We start from the raw sequence: 13,392 nt of genomic DNA, 5'->3' as shown, positions 1-13,392 counted from the left end.
ACTCCCTGCCGAGAGGTAAATGATCCAGCCGGCGCTCATTAGCAGCTTGGGTTACATTACCAAACAGTGGAGCAAGTTTAATGAACACTTGATGAATGCTGCTCGCATCTCCAGTTTCCACACAGAGTTCAGAGGTGGAGGAGAGATGACATCTCCCATTAGAATGCGCTGGCCGCTCCACAGGCGGCAGGTAGTGTAGATGTTAAGAGCCTTGGGCCAATAACCGAAAGGTTGCTGGTTCGAATACCGGAGACGACAAGGTGAGAGAAAAAAAATCTATTGCTGTGCCCTTGAGCAAGGCACTTAAGTCTAACTGCTCTAGGGGCGCTGTACAATGGTGACCCTGGCCGTGACCCCACTCCCTGCAGGTGTCTCAGGGAGAGGTAGGAAGCACACACACAAAAAAAACATTTCCATTACACACGTGTGTGTAACAGGCAAATACAAGCACCTCACAAATATTATTATAGTGCACATTCCACAACTGTACTACAGCTAGCTAGCCCGGTGTTGGAGCAGAGGCTGCTTTTTGCATGGAAGGGCTGTCATGTGGATGGATAGGCGGGCAGGATGGAGTGTGGGAGTGTGGAGTAGAGAGTGGGAGTGGAACAGGTAGAGTCAGTGGTATGTTAGAGAGGAGTTACCACAGAGCTTTCCCAGGCAAACTAGGAGGTGGACATGACAGGGAAATTGGAGCCACCCTGCTGCCACTAGCTCGTGTGATTACTGCTATTAGCGACAGACAGTTGACACTTGTCAAGTCAAAACAATGAGCCCTTTCACTCACGACACGGCACACAACCTGTACTTAACGTTGAGGGACAGACAAGACACTCAGAGACATTATGTCAATGGCAGACCTGACAGATGTCTGGACACAATCACATTCACAGAGTCTAGACAACAACATAGGCTTATCTATGCTCCTAAAGGTCATGGAGGGGGAAGTGGAAATGTCCTTTTCCTAACAAAACTGACAATCTGCAAATCAGGTAGTGTGTGAATGCCATCCAGACCTACAAGAGGACATTGTGTCTGCATCCTAAATGGCACCATATTCCCTATTTATTGCACTACTTTTGACCAAGACCCATATTGTTCCCATAAGGTTCTGGTCAAAAGTAGTGCACTAAATATGGAATAGGGTTCCATTTGGGATGTACACAGTGGCTAAGCTGTAGAGGCAGAGCAGAGATTAATGAAGACACTAACAAGCACACAAAGACTTGGCCTTTTCCTTCTAATTGTAGGAGGACCACACAAAGGGTTTAAGATGCCACGGGAAAGGCATACACATATCAATGGTTACAGTAAACCATAATTAGTACCCATCCATCTAATATGTCATAGACATTTTCCTCTTGAAAAGGGGCCAGTGAATCACAACTGCTGTCTGCATCCCAATCTGTGTTCAAAGACATCGCCATGAAGCGCCATCTCCTGAAGGAGAGCTCTTATCTTAGACTATGATAGAGGTTTTTCATTCCACTATTGTGGAGGTTCCTTGGCAATCAACAGCAGGGTGAAAAACAGGGAGGATTTAGACAGACAGAACTGTAGCTTTTGGCTTTGAGATTCAAGGCTGTGAGATCGAGCGATTCAGTCTGAACAAAAGCCAGTAACATAGTGTGTAGGCTGTCTATGTGGTGCCAATTAACAGGTGGTTCATCATCCAGAACCGATTCATCTAACTCTTCCCAGGCAACTTACTTGTCTGATATTAACCCGCTGTTTGAGAGACTGGTCCTTCCTGATATTTCTGTGGCTAATGAATACCGTCTTTAACATGCCTGGTGGTACCTGTTGATGATGTCATCACACATTTACTGTAACGGTAGCTCCTGGAGAGAGGTTTGTGCTCTGGGCTCGGCTGGTTTCTGCCAAGGCCCCAGCAGCGTGGCTGTGAAATCCTGATTCGGATCACCTACTTCTGCCTGATGAGAAGTTTGGGGCTGAGGAAATGAGAACATGCTGGAGGAGGTGGACGTGGAGTTGCATTAAGACACAGCAGCACCACACTAGTGCATTGTTGATGGCCACACACACACAAGGGTCGTATTCATTAGTGCACACCATAACAAAACATTTTGCAGCAGAAAAACTAAAATTGTGTGTCTTATTGGACAAGTTCAGGTAGTCCCTCCCAATTTCAATCTGTTTTCTTCCGTTTGATGCCTAATGAACATGACCAAAGAGCATCATCTGGCTGGCCTAATAGAGATGACAAATTATCTTAGGGAAAAATGCCCCCCACTGGTTAAGTATACATTTAGGAATCTCACCATATAAACTAAATATATGGGATACAGTAAATGTTAACTGTAGACAATCAACTACTTCCATCTAAACCCACAACCAACGTGCCTTTGGAGGTTGCAGATAGATCCAATAGAACATGAATGTCACTAGAAACATGGTGTGAAATGTTTCAGCCTAAGTCCCTGAGGGGGTAGTAAGAGTGAGGGAAAAGGCAGAGGGGATGGAGTTTGAGAGAGAGAACAGAGAGAGAGAAAGAGAGAGAGAACAGAAAACAGAGAGCGAGAACAGAGAGAGAACAGAGAGAGAGAACAGAGTGAGAACAGAGAGAGAACAGAGCGAGAGAACAGAGAGAGAGAGAGAGAGAGAGAGAGAGAGAGAGAGAGAGAGAGAGAGAGAGAGAGAGAGAACAGTCCTGATTGACAGAGACAGACCTCAGGGGGGAACATGAGGAACGACCACAGCTGAGACAACGCTGACCACTGCTGTCTTTCGGCCACACACACACACACAACATGCATGGCAGACACGCACACACGCACAGATACACATAACATGCAATACAGAACACACACACACACAAACATTCATGACACGCACGCACAAACACGCAAGCCTTTTAGAGTGCTGGAAACAGCATCCTTCTTCAAAGACGGAGCAAAGTGAGATCTCTTCACCCCAGAGTCCAGACACACATGTATTTTCTTAGTCTCTCTCAACCCCATCATCCATGTTCAGCAATAAGGAAAGAGCCTTTTAAACCCAACAACCCAACTCAAAACCAAAATGTGTCTCCTGGGTGTTCATGAGCCTGAGTCGTGGTATCCATTAAATGAAACATAAAAGACTGGAATAGTCCAAAACACATCCACAGAGAAAATAATATTCAGCGTTTCCTGTGACACATAGGGCCTAGCGCGTAAACAAACCCTCCAAACACCCCACAAAGCCCCCTCTCTGTTCCCTTCAGTCACCCAGCAGTCCCCCTCTCTCTCTCTCTCTTTCATTCTCCATCCATTGGAGATGCTGTGAAACGTAGCTTTCATAAAGTTGGAGACGAGGAATCGTTTAGAACAAAAAGACTCTTCACAACTCATCTGAGCCGCTGCTGTCTTGATCCGGTTCTAAATGTCACACAGTTCTCATGCTACAAACTTCAGATGGATATTCCACTCATTCCTAACCCAGCATTCCGATCCTCCTGACAGCATTCCAAAGTGACACTGACCTTGTTACAAGCCCTCTTACTTGACCCCTGGGGGTCAGATGATTTGCGTAACCTCTCAGGGCCGTCCTAGGCCAAATATGTGGCCAGTCATATGTCTGTCAGTGTCTGTCAGTGAAATGCTATAGACACATTAGTGATGGGCGGTATCCCGTATTCTGCTGTATACCGGTATTGATGCATAGACCGGTTTGGGTTTTTACTTTACCTTCTATAATGGTATTTTAGTTTTTGGTTTGTTAAATTTGATATGCTGTGTGTAACGTTCATTTGTATGCTACTTGAGTCATCCATCTCCGCACTCTTGCTCCATGCCACTTTCCACACAGACCTATCCCCGCCCCCTATCACTCATGGAGCGTGTTTGTTGTTGCTTGACCACGAGACGCTTGCGTTCGATCTGCATGGTCAATGCAGCACAATGTTGTTTCCACTTTCTTCCTTAATATAAATCCACAAGCGTTCTATAATTACACTATTAGTTTGTGTTTCTTACATTTGCAAACAGCTAGTTTGTCTTTTCTTCGCAAGTTTTAGCTAAATCGTGTTAGCCGCTAATGGTATTAGCTAGCTAATAAATGTACTGAGTCAGAGCAAACGTAGCTAGCTAATAACAGCCTGATACCAGTGATGGTGTAGGCCTAAATCAGCATGTTGTTTGTGCAGCAGTATCTTCTAAATCAAAGAGGAATAGGCGAAGCATGAATATGTTTGCTACATGAAGAAACATTTCATGAAGCCAAAGATTATAGGGTCCCCTAGGACACACTGACCATCACTTTGGTCACAATAACTCCTCCCTGCCCACTATTATTTCTATTCTAACTATAGAATTAGAATAGTCATTCTAATTCCATGATTCCAACAGTTCACCCAAGTGTTCTGATCTAAATCGCAATTGCAACATTTAAAATAAGGCCTAGTTTTGTTGCCCGTGTCGTGCAGCCCTACGTGGCAGCGTGGAAATGATCTCAAATGACCGCTGGAAATGCAGGAACTTATTTTGGGTTGAATTTGAATTGAACCGTATAAAACAATCAGCCGCTAGGGTCACACTACTCATAAAGCAAAGTTAGAATTTGTATTATTCTAAAACATAAAATACCGTCAAACGTTTTCTAAATTCTGTGATATGATATTTTGCCCATATCGCCCAGCCCTAATACACATTACTCCCATAGAACTAACACACGCTTATAGCTGACACAGGAATGAATGAATGACGGAAACAGGAACACATTCTTGTAACATAGGCTACTACAACCTCACGGAACCCATTTCAAGACACACAAGTGTGACGGACATGAAAAGAAGACTGATCTCACTGGAGTCTGTGTAGAGTTCAGAATGAGAGGTGAAACTCTATAGCGGTGCGTGTATGTGCGGCTTCCAGAGTTCAGTGCACCTGGGCCTCACCGTGCTGACAGCTAAGCCATACCAATTAGGCCTTATCACAGAGTTCTTATAAAGTGCCTAACTCTACATGCTTTTATGCCATTACTAAAATATTTTGACTAATTCCTAGTGCTGAGCGATTAGTGCTTTTTGAGGTCGGTTCAATTATTTTAAATTTAAATTTTAAATATCAAGTTTTTTTTTACATTTCAATAATTTTTTTCAAACATTAAATGCAATATGATTATGTGGATTGTAATGCCGTAACAATACAGAATAAAACAATTATTAAAAGTCCCATGATGGTGGTGACTGCCCATTACTGATTATTACTTATTAACCATCATTTATTCATATTACTTTACTTTAAAAAAATATTTCAGTTGTTGTGGTTTTATTTGATGACTTTATTATTTCATTCCAAGTCATCATCTCATCTCTATAGAGCTGACTGACAAAATCACTATTTTAGTAGTTCTTCAAAGTAAATAAGGCATACTTTTATGACTGCTGAACACCAACTATCAATCACTTAGATCCTGTATTTTTGAAGGTACAGATATCTTGTGAAGCCACTGCTCTCGATTGTGCATTCTTCTGTAGGCGTGCCATGGATTAAGGTCATTGTAGTTAATTACCACGGTTTCTGCGCTAAACTTTGTAGAATATTGTCCTGTTGGAAACTACAACTCCCTACTACATTGCACAGTTCAGGCTTGATCTGATTTATCTCTAGAAAAACTGCATTGAGCTCACAGAAAAAAAAGTGGAATTCAAATAATTGAATGGACGTTGGTAAATTAGTTGTTACAATTTTTTTTAAATAACCAACATTTTGGTAATTTGCTCAGCACTACTAATTCCTCATGTCTGTGTTATTCCTCAGCAGTCAAATTCCTCCTTTTATGGTAAGTGCTCTAGATGAGGCGTGAGAAGTACGAGGCTGGTAGAGGTACACACTGCATGCATTAGCAGCCCCTGACACAGAACATGCCGAGAGAGAGCTCCCTCCACACTCCCTACTAAGGCTTGAACACTTGAACACCAGAGCCCTGCTCAAAAGTAGTGTACCATATAGGGAATAGGGTGCCATTTGGTCAGATTGTTCACAATCTCCATGGCCTGGAGTAGCGGTAGTAGACCTACACCACAGAAATGTTCGGAGATTTTCCATTGCGTGAAGAGCTCATTTTGGCACGGAGCTAAAATCCAAAAGGGTAGCGCTGCGCTGAGCGTCTCTGTGTGTACAAGCTCTGGCACAGGGCTGCCCGACCCTCTTCCTGGAGATCGTCTGTCCTGTAGGTTTTCAGTCCAACCCTAATTTAGCATATCTGATTCAGCTAGTTAAGGTCTTGTTGAGCAGCTAATTAGTAGAATCAGGTGTGTTAAATTAGGGTTGGACTGAAAACCCACAGGACGGTAGATCTCCAGGAAGAGGGTTGGGCAGCCCTGCTCGAGCACATGCAGGGTTAAGACAACATTGGGCCCGCCCCTCCTGGAAACACATGCTGGTGGCAGAGTGCAGGGGGGATGTGGGCTGGAGGGGTGCTGGGGTCACCAGGCCTGCTGTGAAAGGAATGTCAGGAGGAATGTTGCTGGTGGGGTTAAATATGAAGGAAATGTACCAGGAGGAGGTGGGGGAGGCCAGGCTATTTTGGGCTTTGTTTGATGACACAGAGAGCCTGGGACTGACCCTACTGTAACCCTCCAACATTCAACAAATGTACTGTGTTAGGAGCATGCGCAGCGTAGCAGAGAGTAACACGCTGTGGCTGTGTTTGAGAAAGGGAAACAGTGAAGCTGCTCTGCAGCAACCCAACGCTGTGCCGTGTCCAGCGTAACAGACAGTAACACGCTGTGGCTGTGTTTGAGAAAGGGAAACAGTGAAGCTGCTCAGCAACCCAACGCTGTGGCGTGTCCAGCGGAGCAGAGCAGCCCAGTCTGAGAGTTACTGTGCATCCCAAATGAGAATAGGGTGTCACTTTGACGTACACCTAGACTACTATTGGACAAGCTTAGCATCGGAGCCACGAGACAGCTTTGAACCGGCGCCCTCCCTGTCCCACGGTAGCTCTAAGACTCTGAGCCAACTTCCCCGGCCCCGACACAGACACACCCTCCAGCCCTGGTATGTTCCAATCCACACTGGCTGTGTGTCTGTGTGGCAAATGGCACCCTAATTCCCTTTATTAGTGCTCTACATATGACCCCTATGGGCTCTGGTCAAAAGTAGTGCACTATATAGGGAATAGGTTGCCATTTTGGACGCCCCCACGACTCTGACCTACGCTGGGTTTCTTCCAATTGTTACATGAGCCAAATACAATGAGAGGGCATCTCAGAGTTCCCTGACTAAATATAACAGCCCACATTCCATTTACAGCCGATGGGAGGAATTAAACTCCACCCTGTTCTGGAAATCAAAACAGAGCAGTAAGTGGAACACTACCCTTACCCACACAAACGCGCACGCACACACACGGACAGGGACAGACATGTGCTTGCACACACACACACACACACACACACACACACACACACACACACACACACACACACACACACACACACACACACACACACACACACACACACACACACACACACAGATGAATCTACTCAACTCCACATCCCATTCCAATCAAACCAAAAGCTTGCACAAGCCTACTGTATACATTTAACCACATGTTAGCAAAAATACGCCTTCATTATGTTCCAAACACGGAGCGTAGCAAAACAGCCAGACTACACAGGAGGAAGGGGAGGACCATCCTCCTCAGTGAATTTCATAACATTATAAATAGTGAAACATTTTTTTTTGTTGATAAAGCTATACTAAATATATTTACGTTAAATAATTGATTAAAACACACTGTTTTGCAATGAAGGTTTACACTCTGTAGCGTAGCACCATGGTGTAGCCAGAGGACAGCTAGCTTGAGTCCTCTTCTGGGTACATTGACTTCAATACAAAACCTAGGAAGGTAAATGGTTGTCACCCCCTTCCGTAGACTTACACAGTAATTATGACAACTTCTGGAAGACATCATCCAACCTATCAGAGCTCTTGCAGCATGAACAAACACGTTGTCCATCCAATCAAGGGATCAGATAATGAATGTAGTAAAATGAAGGGGAAGCAAGAGAGAGAGAAAGAGAGAGCTATATTTTGTTGTATATTTTTCACTTTCACCTACTACTTGCTGTACACTGTACTGCATGATTGTACTAACGCGTTAGATAATATGGTGACAATGATTTAGGCTGTGTGTAGCGGTTAGCGGTTATGGTATGAAGGTGTGGCTTGGAAAGGTTATTTCGCCTGGTCAGACAGCTGTTGTGTTGTGCACAAGCGAAGGGAAAAGGTGAGAGGAGAGTACGTAGATGCGAGAAGGAATTATTCAACGAGCAAAGTGATCATGCTGTTTGTATATGGCTGCTTTGAAAGTGAACTGTGTTTGTGGGTGATCAGGGGTGTAATTATTCCGCTGATTCTGCTGAAAACTTTTCATAAACGTAAGCAAACGGAACAAAATGGGGATAAACATATCAGAATTTATTAAATAGAAACTCTCATACACCCTAGATCAGCTAGATGCAGGCAAGAGTGTGCAAGGCGTTATTGAATTTGTCACTGTCTGTCACCTTGATTGCACACATTTCTCTCTCAGCCTGTGCACCTACATTGTAAATTTTCATTAATAGGCTAGGTTATAGCAACCTCATGATAGGTATAGGGAATATGTGAGTATCATATAGTAGCCTAAACCTATCAATGTTACATTGAACTGGGTGAATGGAATATGAATGACAGTCATCCAATATGCTGTAATAGAAATAAGGCTATGCTCATAAAAAAATGACCGTCCTCCCTCATCTGAAACGGCACCGACCTCCACTTGCTAGAACAGCACTCGTTGCTAGATACACAATTACACAGGCCAGTCATACAGGGGTTGACACTACCATAAAACAAACACAAACCTACGCATAACCCCATTATACACACACTCTGCAGACACACACTCTGTAGAACACACACTCTGTAGAACACACACTCAGTCGAACACACACTCTGTAGAATACACACACTGTAGAACACACAGTCTGTCGAACACACACTCTGTAGAACACACACACTGTAGAACACACACACACTGTAGAACACACAGTCTGTCGAACACACACTCTGTAGAACACACTGTAGAACACACACTCTGTAGAACACACACTCTGTAGAAAACACACACTGCAGAAAACACACTCTGTAGAAAACACACTCTGTAGAACACACACTCTGTAGAACACACACTCTGTAGAACACACACACTCTGTAGAACACACACACACACACACACTGTAGAACACACACTCTGTACAACACACACACTCTGTAGAACACACACTCTGTAGAACACACACTCTGTAGAACACACACTCAGTAGAACACACACTCTGCCGAACACACACTCTGCAGAAAACACACTCTGCAGAAAACACACTCTGCAGAAAACACACTGTAGAACACACACACTGTAGAACACACACTGTCAAACACACACTCTGTCAAACACACACTCTGTCAAACACACACTCTGTAGAAACACACTCTGTAGAAAACACACTCTGTAGAAAACACACTCTGTAGAATACACACTGTAGAACACACACTCTGTAGAACACACACTCTGTGGAAAACACACTCTGTAGAACACACACACTCTGAACACACACTCGGTAGAACACACACTCTGTAGAACACACACTCTGTAGAACACACACTCTGCAGAACACACACTCTGTAGAAAACACACTCTGTAGAAAACACACTCTGTAGAACACACACACACTCTGTACAACACACACACTCTGTAGAAAACACACTCTGTAGAACACACACACTGCAGAAAACACACTCTGTAGAACACACACTCTGTAGAAAACACACTCTGTAGAACACACACTCTGTAGAAAACACACTCTGTAGAACACACACACACTCTGTACAACACACACACTCTGTAGAAAACACACTCTGTAGAACACACACACTGTAGAACACACACTCTGTAGAACACAAACTCTGTCGAACACACACTCTGCCGAACACACACTCTGCCGAACACACACTCTGTAGAACACACACACACTGTAGAACACACACTCTGCAGAAAACACACTCTGTCAAACACACTCTGTCGAACACACACTCTGCAGAAAACACACTCTGCAGAAAACACACTCTGTAGAAAACACACTCTGCAGAATACACACTCTGTCAAACACACTCTGTCGAACACACACTCTGCAGAAAACACACTCTGCAGAAAACACACTCTGTAGAAAACACATTCTGTAGAATACACACTCTGACGAACACACACACTATGTCGAACACACACTCTGTCGAACACACACACTCTGTCCAACACACACTCTGTCGAACACAAACACTCTGTCCAACACACACTCTGTCGAACACACACACTGCAGAAAACACACTCTGTAGAAAACACACTCTGTCGAACACACACTCTCTAGAAAACACTCTTTAGAATACACACTCTGTCGAACACACACTCTGTCCAACACACACTCTGTCCAACACACACTCTGTCGAACACACACACTCTGTCCAACACACACACTCTGTCGAACACACACACTCTGTCCAACACACACACACTCTGTCGAACACACACACTCTGTCGAACACACACTCTGTCGAACACACACTGTCGAACACACACTCTGTAGAATACACACTCTGTCGAACACACACTCTGTCGAACACACACTCTGTCGAACACACACTCTGTCGAACACACACTCTGTCGAACACACACTCTGTAGAATACACACTCTGTCGAACACACACTCTGTCGAACACACACTCTGTCGAACACACACTCTGTCGAACACACACTCTGTAGAATACACACTCTGTAGAATACACACTCTGTAGAATACACACTCTGTCGAACACACACTCTGTCGAACACACACTCTGTCGAACACACACTCTGTCGAACACACACTCTGTCGAACACACACTCTGTCGAACACACACTCTGTAGAAAACACTCTTTAGAATACACACTGCAGAATACACACTGTCGAACACACACTCTGTCGAACACACACTCTGTCGAACACACACTCTGTTGAACACACACTCTGTTGAACACACACTCTGTCGAACACACACTCTGTCGAACACACACTCTGTCGAACACACACTCTGTCGAACACACACTCTGTAGAAAACACTCTTTAGAATACACACTGCAGAATACACACTCTGTCGAACACACACTCTGTCCAACACACACTCTGTCCAACACACACTCTGTCCAACACACACTCTGTCGAACACACACACTCTGTCCAACACACACACTCTGTCCAACACACACACTCTGTCCAACACACACACTCTGTCCAACACACACACTCTGTCGAACACACACACTCTGTCGAACACACACACTCTGTCGAACACACACTCTGTCGAACACACACTGTCGAACACACACTCTGTAGAATACACACTCTGTCGAACACACACTCTGTCGAACACACACTCTGTCGAACACACACTCTGTCGAACACACACTCTGTCGAACACACACTCTGTCGAACACACACTCTATCGAACACACACTCTGTAGAATACACACTCTGTAGAATACACACTCTGTAGAATACACACTCTGTCGAACACACACTCTGTCGAACACACACTCTGTCGAACACACACTCTGTAGAAAACACTCTTTAGAATACACACTGCAGAATACACACTGTCGAACACACACTCTGTCCAACACACACACTCTGTCCAACACACACACTCTGTCGAACACACACTCTGTCGAACACACACTCTGTCGAACACACACTCTGTAGAATACACACTCTGTAGAATACACACTCTGTAGAATACACACACTGTCGAACACACACTGTCGAACACACACTCTGTCGAACACACACTCTGTTGAACACACACTCTGTCGAACACACACTCTGTCGAACACACACTCTGTCGAACACACACTCTGTCGAACACACACTCTGTCGAACACACACTCTGTCGAACACACACTCTGTAGAAAACACTCTTTAGAATACACACTGCAGAATACACACTCTGTCGAACACACACTCTGTCGAACACACACTCTGTTGAACACACACTCTGTCGAACACACTCTGTCGAACACACACTCTGTCGAACACACACTCTCTAGAAAACACTCTTTAGAATACACACTCTGTCGAACACACACTCTGTCCAACACACACTCTGTCCAACACACACTCTGTCGAACACACACACTCTGTCCAACACACACACTCTGTCGAACACACACACTCTGTCCAACACACACACACTCTGTCGAACACACACACTCTGTCGAACACACACTCTGTCGAACACACACTGTCGAACACACACTCTGTAGAATACACACTCTGTCGAACACACACTCTGTCGAACACACACTCTGTCGAACACACACTCTGTCGAACACACACTCTGTAGAATACACACTCTGTCGAACACACACTCTGTCGAACACACACTCTGTCGAACACACACTCTGTCGAACACACACTCTGTAGAATACACACTCTGTAGAATACACACTCTGTAGAATACACACTCTGTCGAACACACACTCTGTCGAACACACACTCTGTCGAACACACACTCTGTCGAACACACACTCTGTCGAACACACACTCTGTAGAAAACACTCTTTAGAATACACACTGCAGAATACACACTGTCGAACACACACTCTGTCGAACACACACTCTGTCGAACACACACTCTGTTGAACACACACTCTGTTGAACACACACTCTGTCGAACACACACTCTGTCGAACACACACTCTGTCGAACACACACTCTGTCGAACACACACTCTGTTGAACACACACTCTGTCGAACACACACTCTGTCGAACACACACTCTGTCGAACACACACTCTGTCGAACACACACTCTGTCGAACACACACTCTGTAGAAAACACTCTTTAGAATACACACTGCAGAATACACACTCTGTCGAACACACACTCTGTCCAACACACACTCTGTCCAACACACACTCTGTCGAACACACACACTCTGTCCAACACACACACTCTGTCCAACACACACACTCTGTCCAACACACACACTCTGTCCAACACACACACTCTGTCGAACACACACACTCTGTCGAACACACACACTCTGTCGAACACACACTCTGTCGAACACACACTGTCGAACACACACTCTGTAGAATACACACTCTGTCGAACACACACTCTGTCGAACACACACTCTGTCGAACACACACTCTGTCGAACACACACTCTGTCGAACACACACTCTGTAGAACACACACTCTATCGAACACACACTCTGTAGAATACACACTCTGTAGAATACACACTCTGTAGAATACACACTCTGTCGAACACACACTCTGTCGAACACACACTCTGTCGAACAC

The 13,392-nt window shown here is 44.6% G+C and overlaps 1 protein-coding gene across 7 annotated transcripts in view; it reads right to left on the bottom strand.

Annotated features, from left to right (window-relative positions):
- Positions 1–13,392, bottom strand: part of LOC106581811 (protein TANC1) — a 188,425-nt gene that overhangs the window by 85,842 nt on the left and 89,191 nt on the right. The window lies entirely within an intron of this gene.

Source organism: Salmo salar, chromosome ssa21 (assembly GCF_905237065.1).
Source record: "Salmo salar chromosome ssa21, Ssal_v3.1, whole genome shotgun sequence".
NCBI lineage: Eukaryota > Metazoa > Chordata > Actinopteri > Salmoniformes > Salmonidae > Salmo > Salmo salar.
This window is presented reverse-complemented; position numbering and strand designations above follow the sequence as displayed.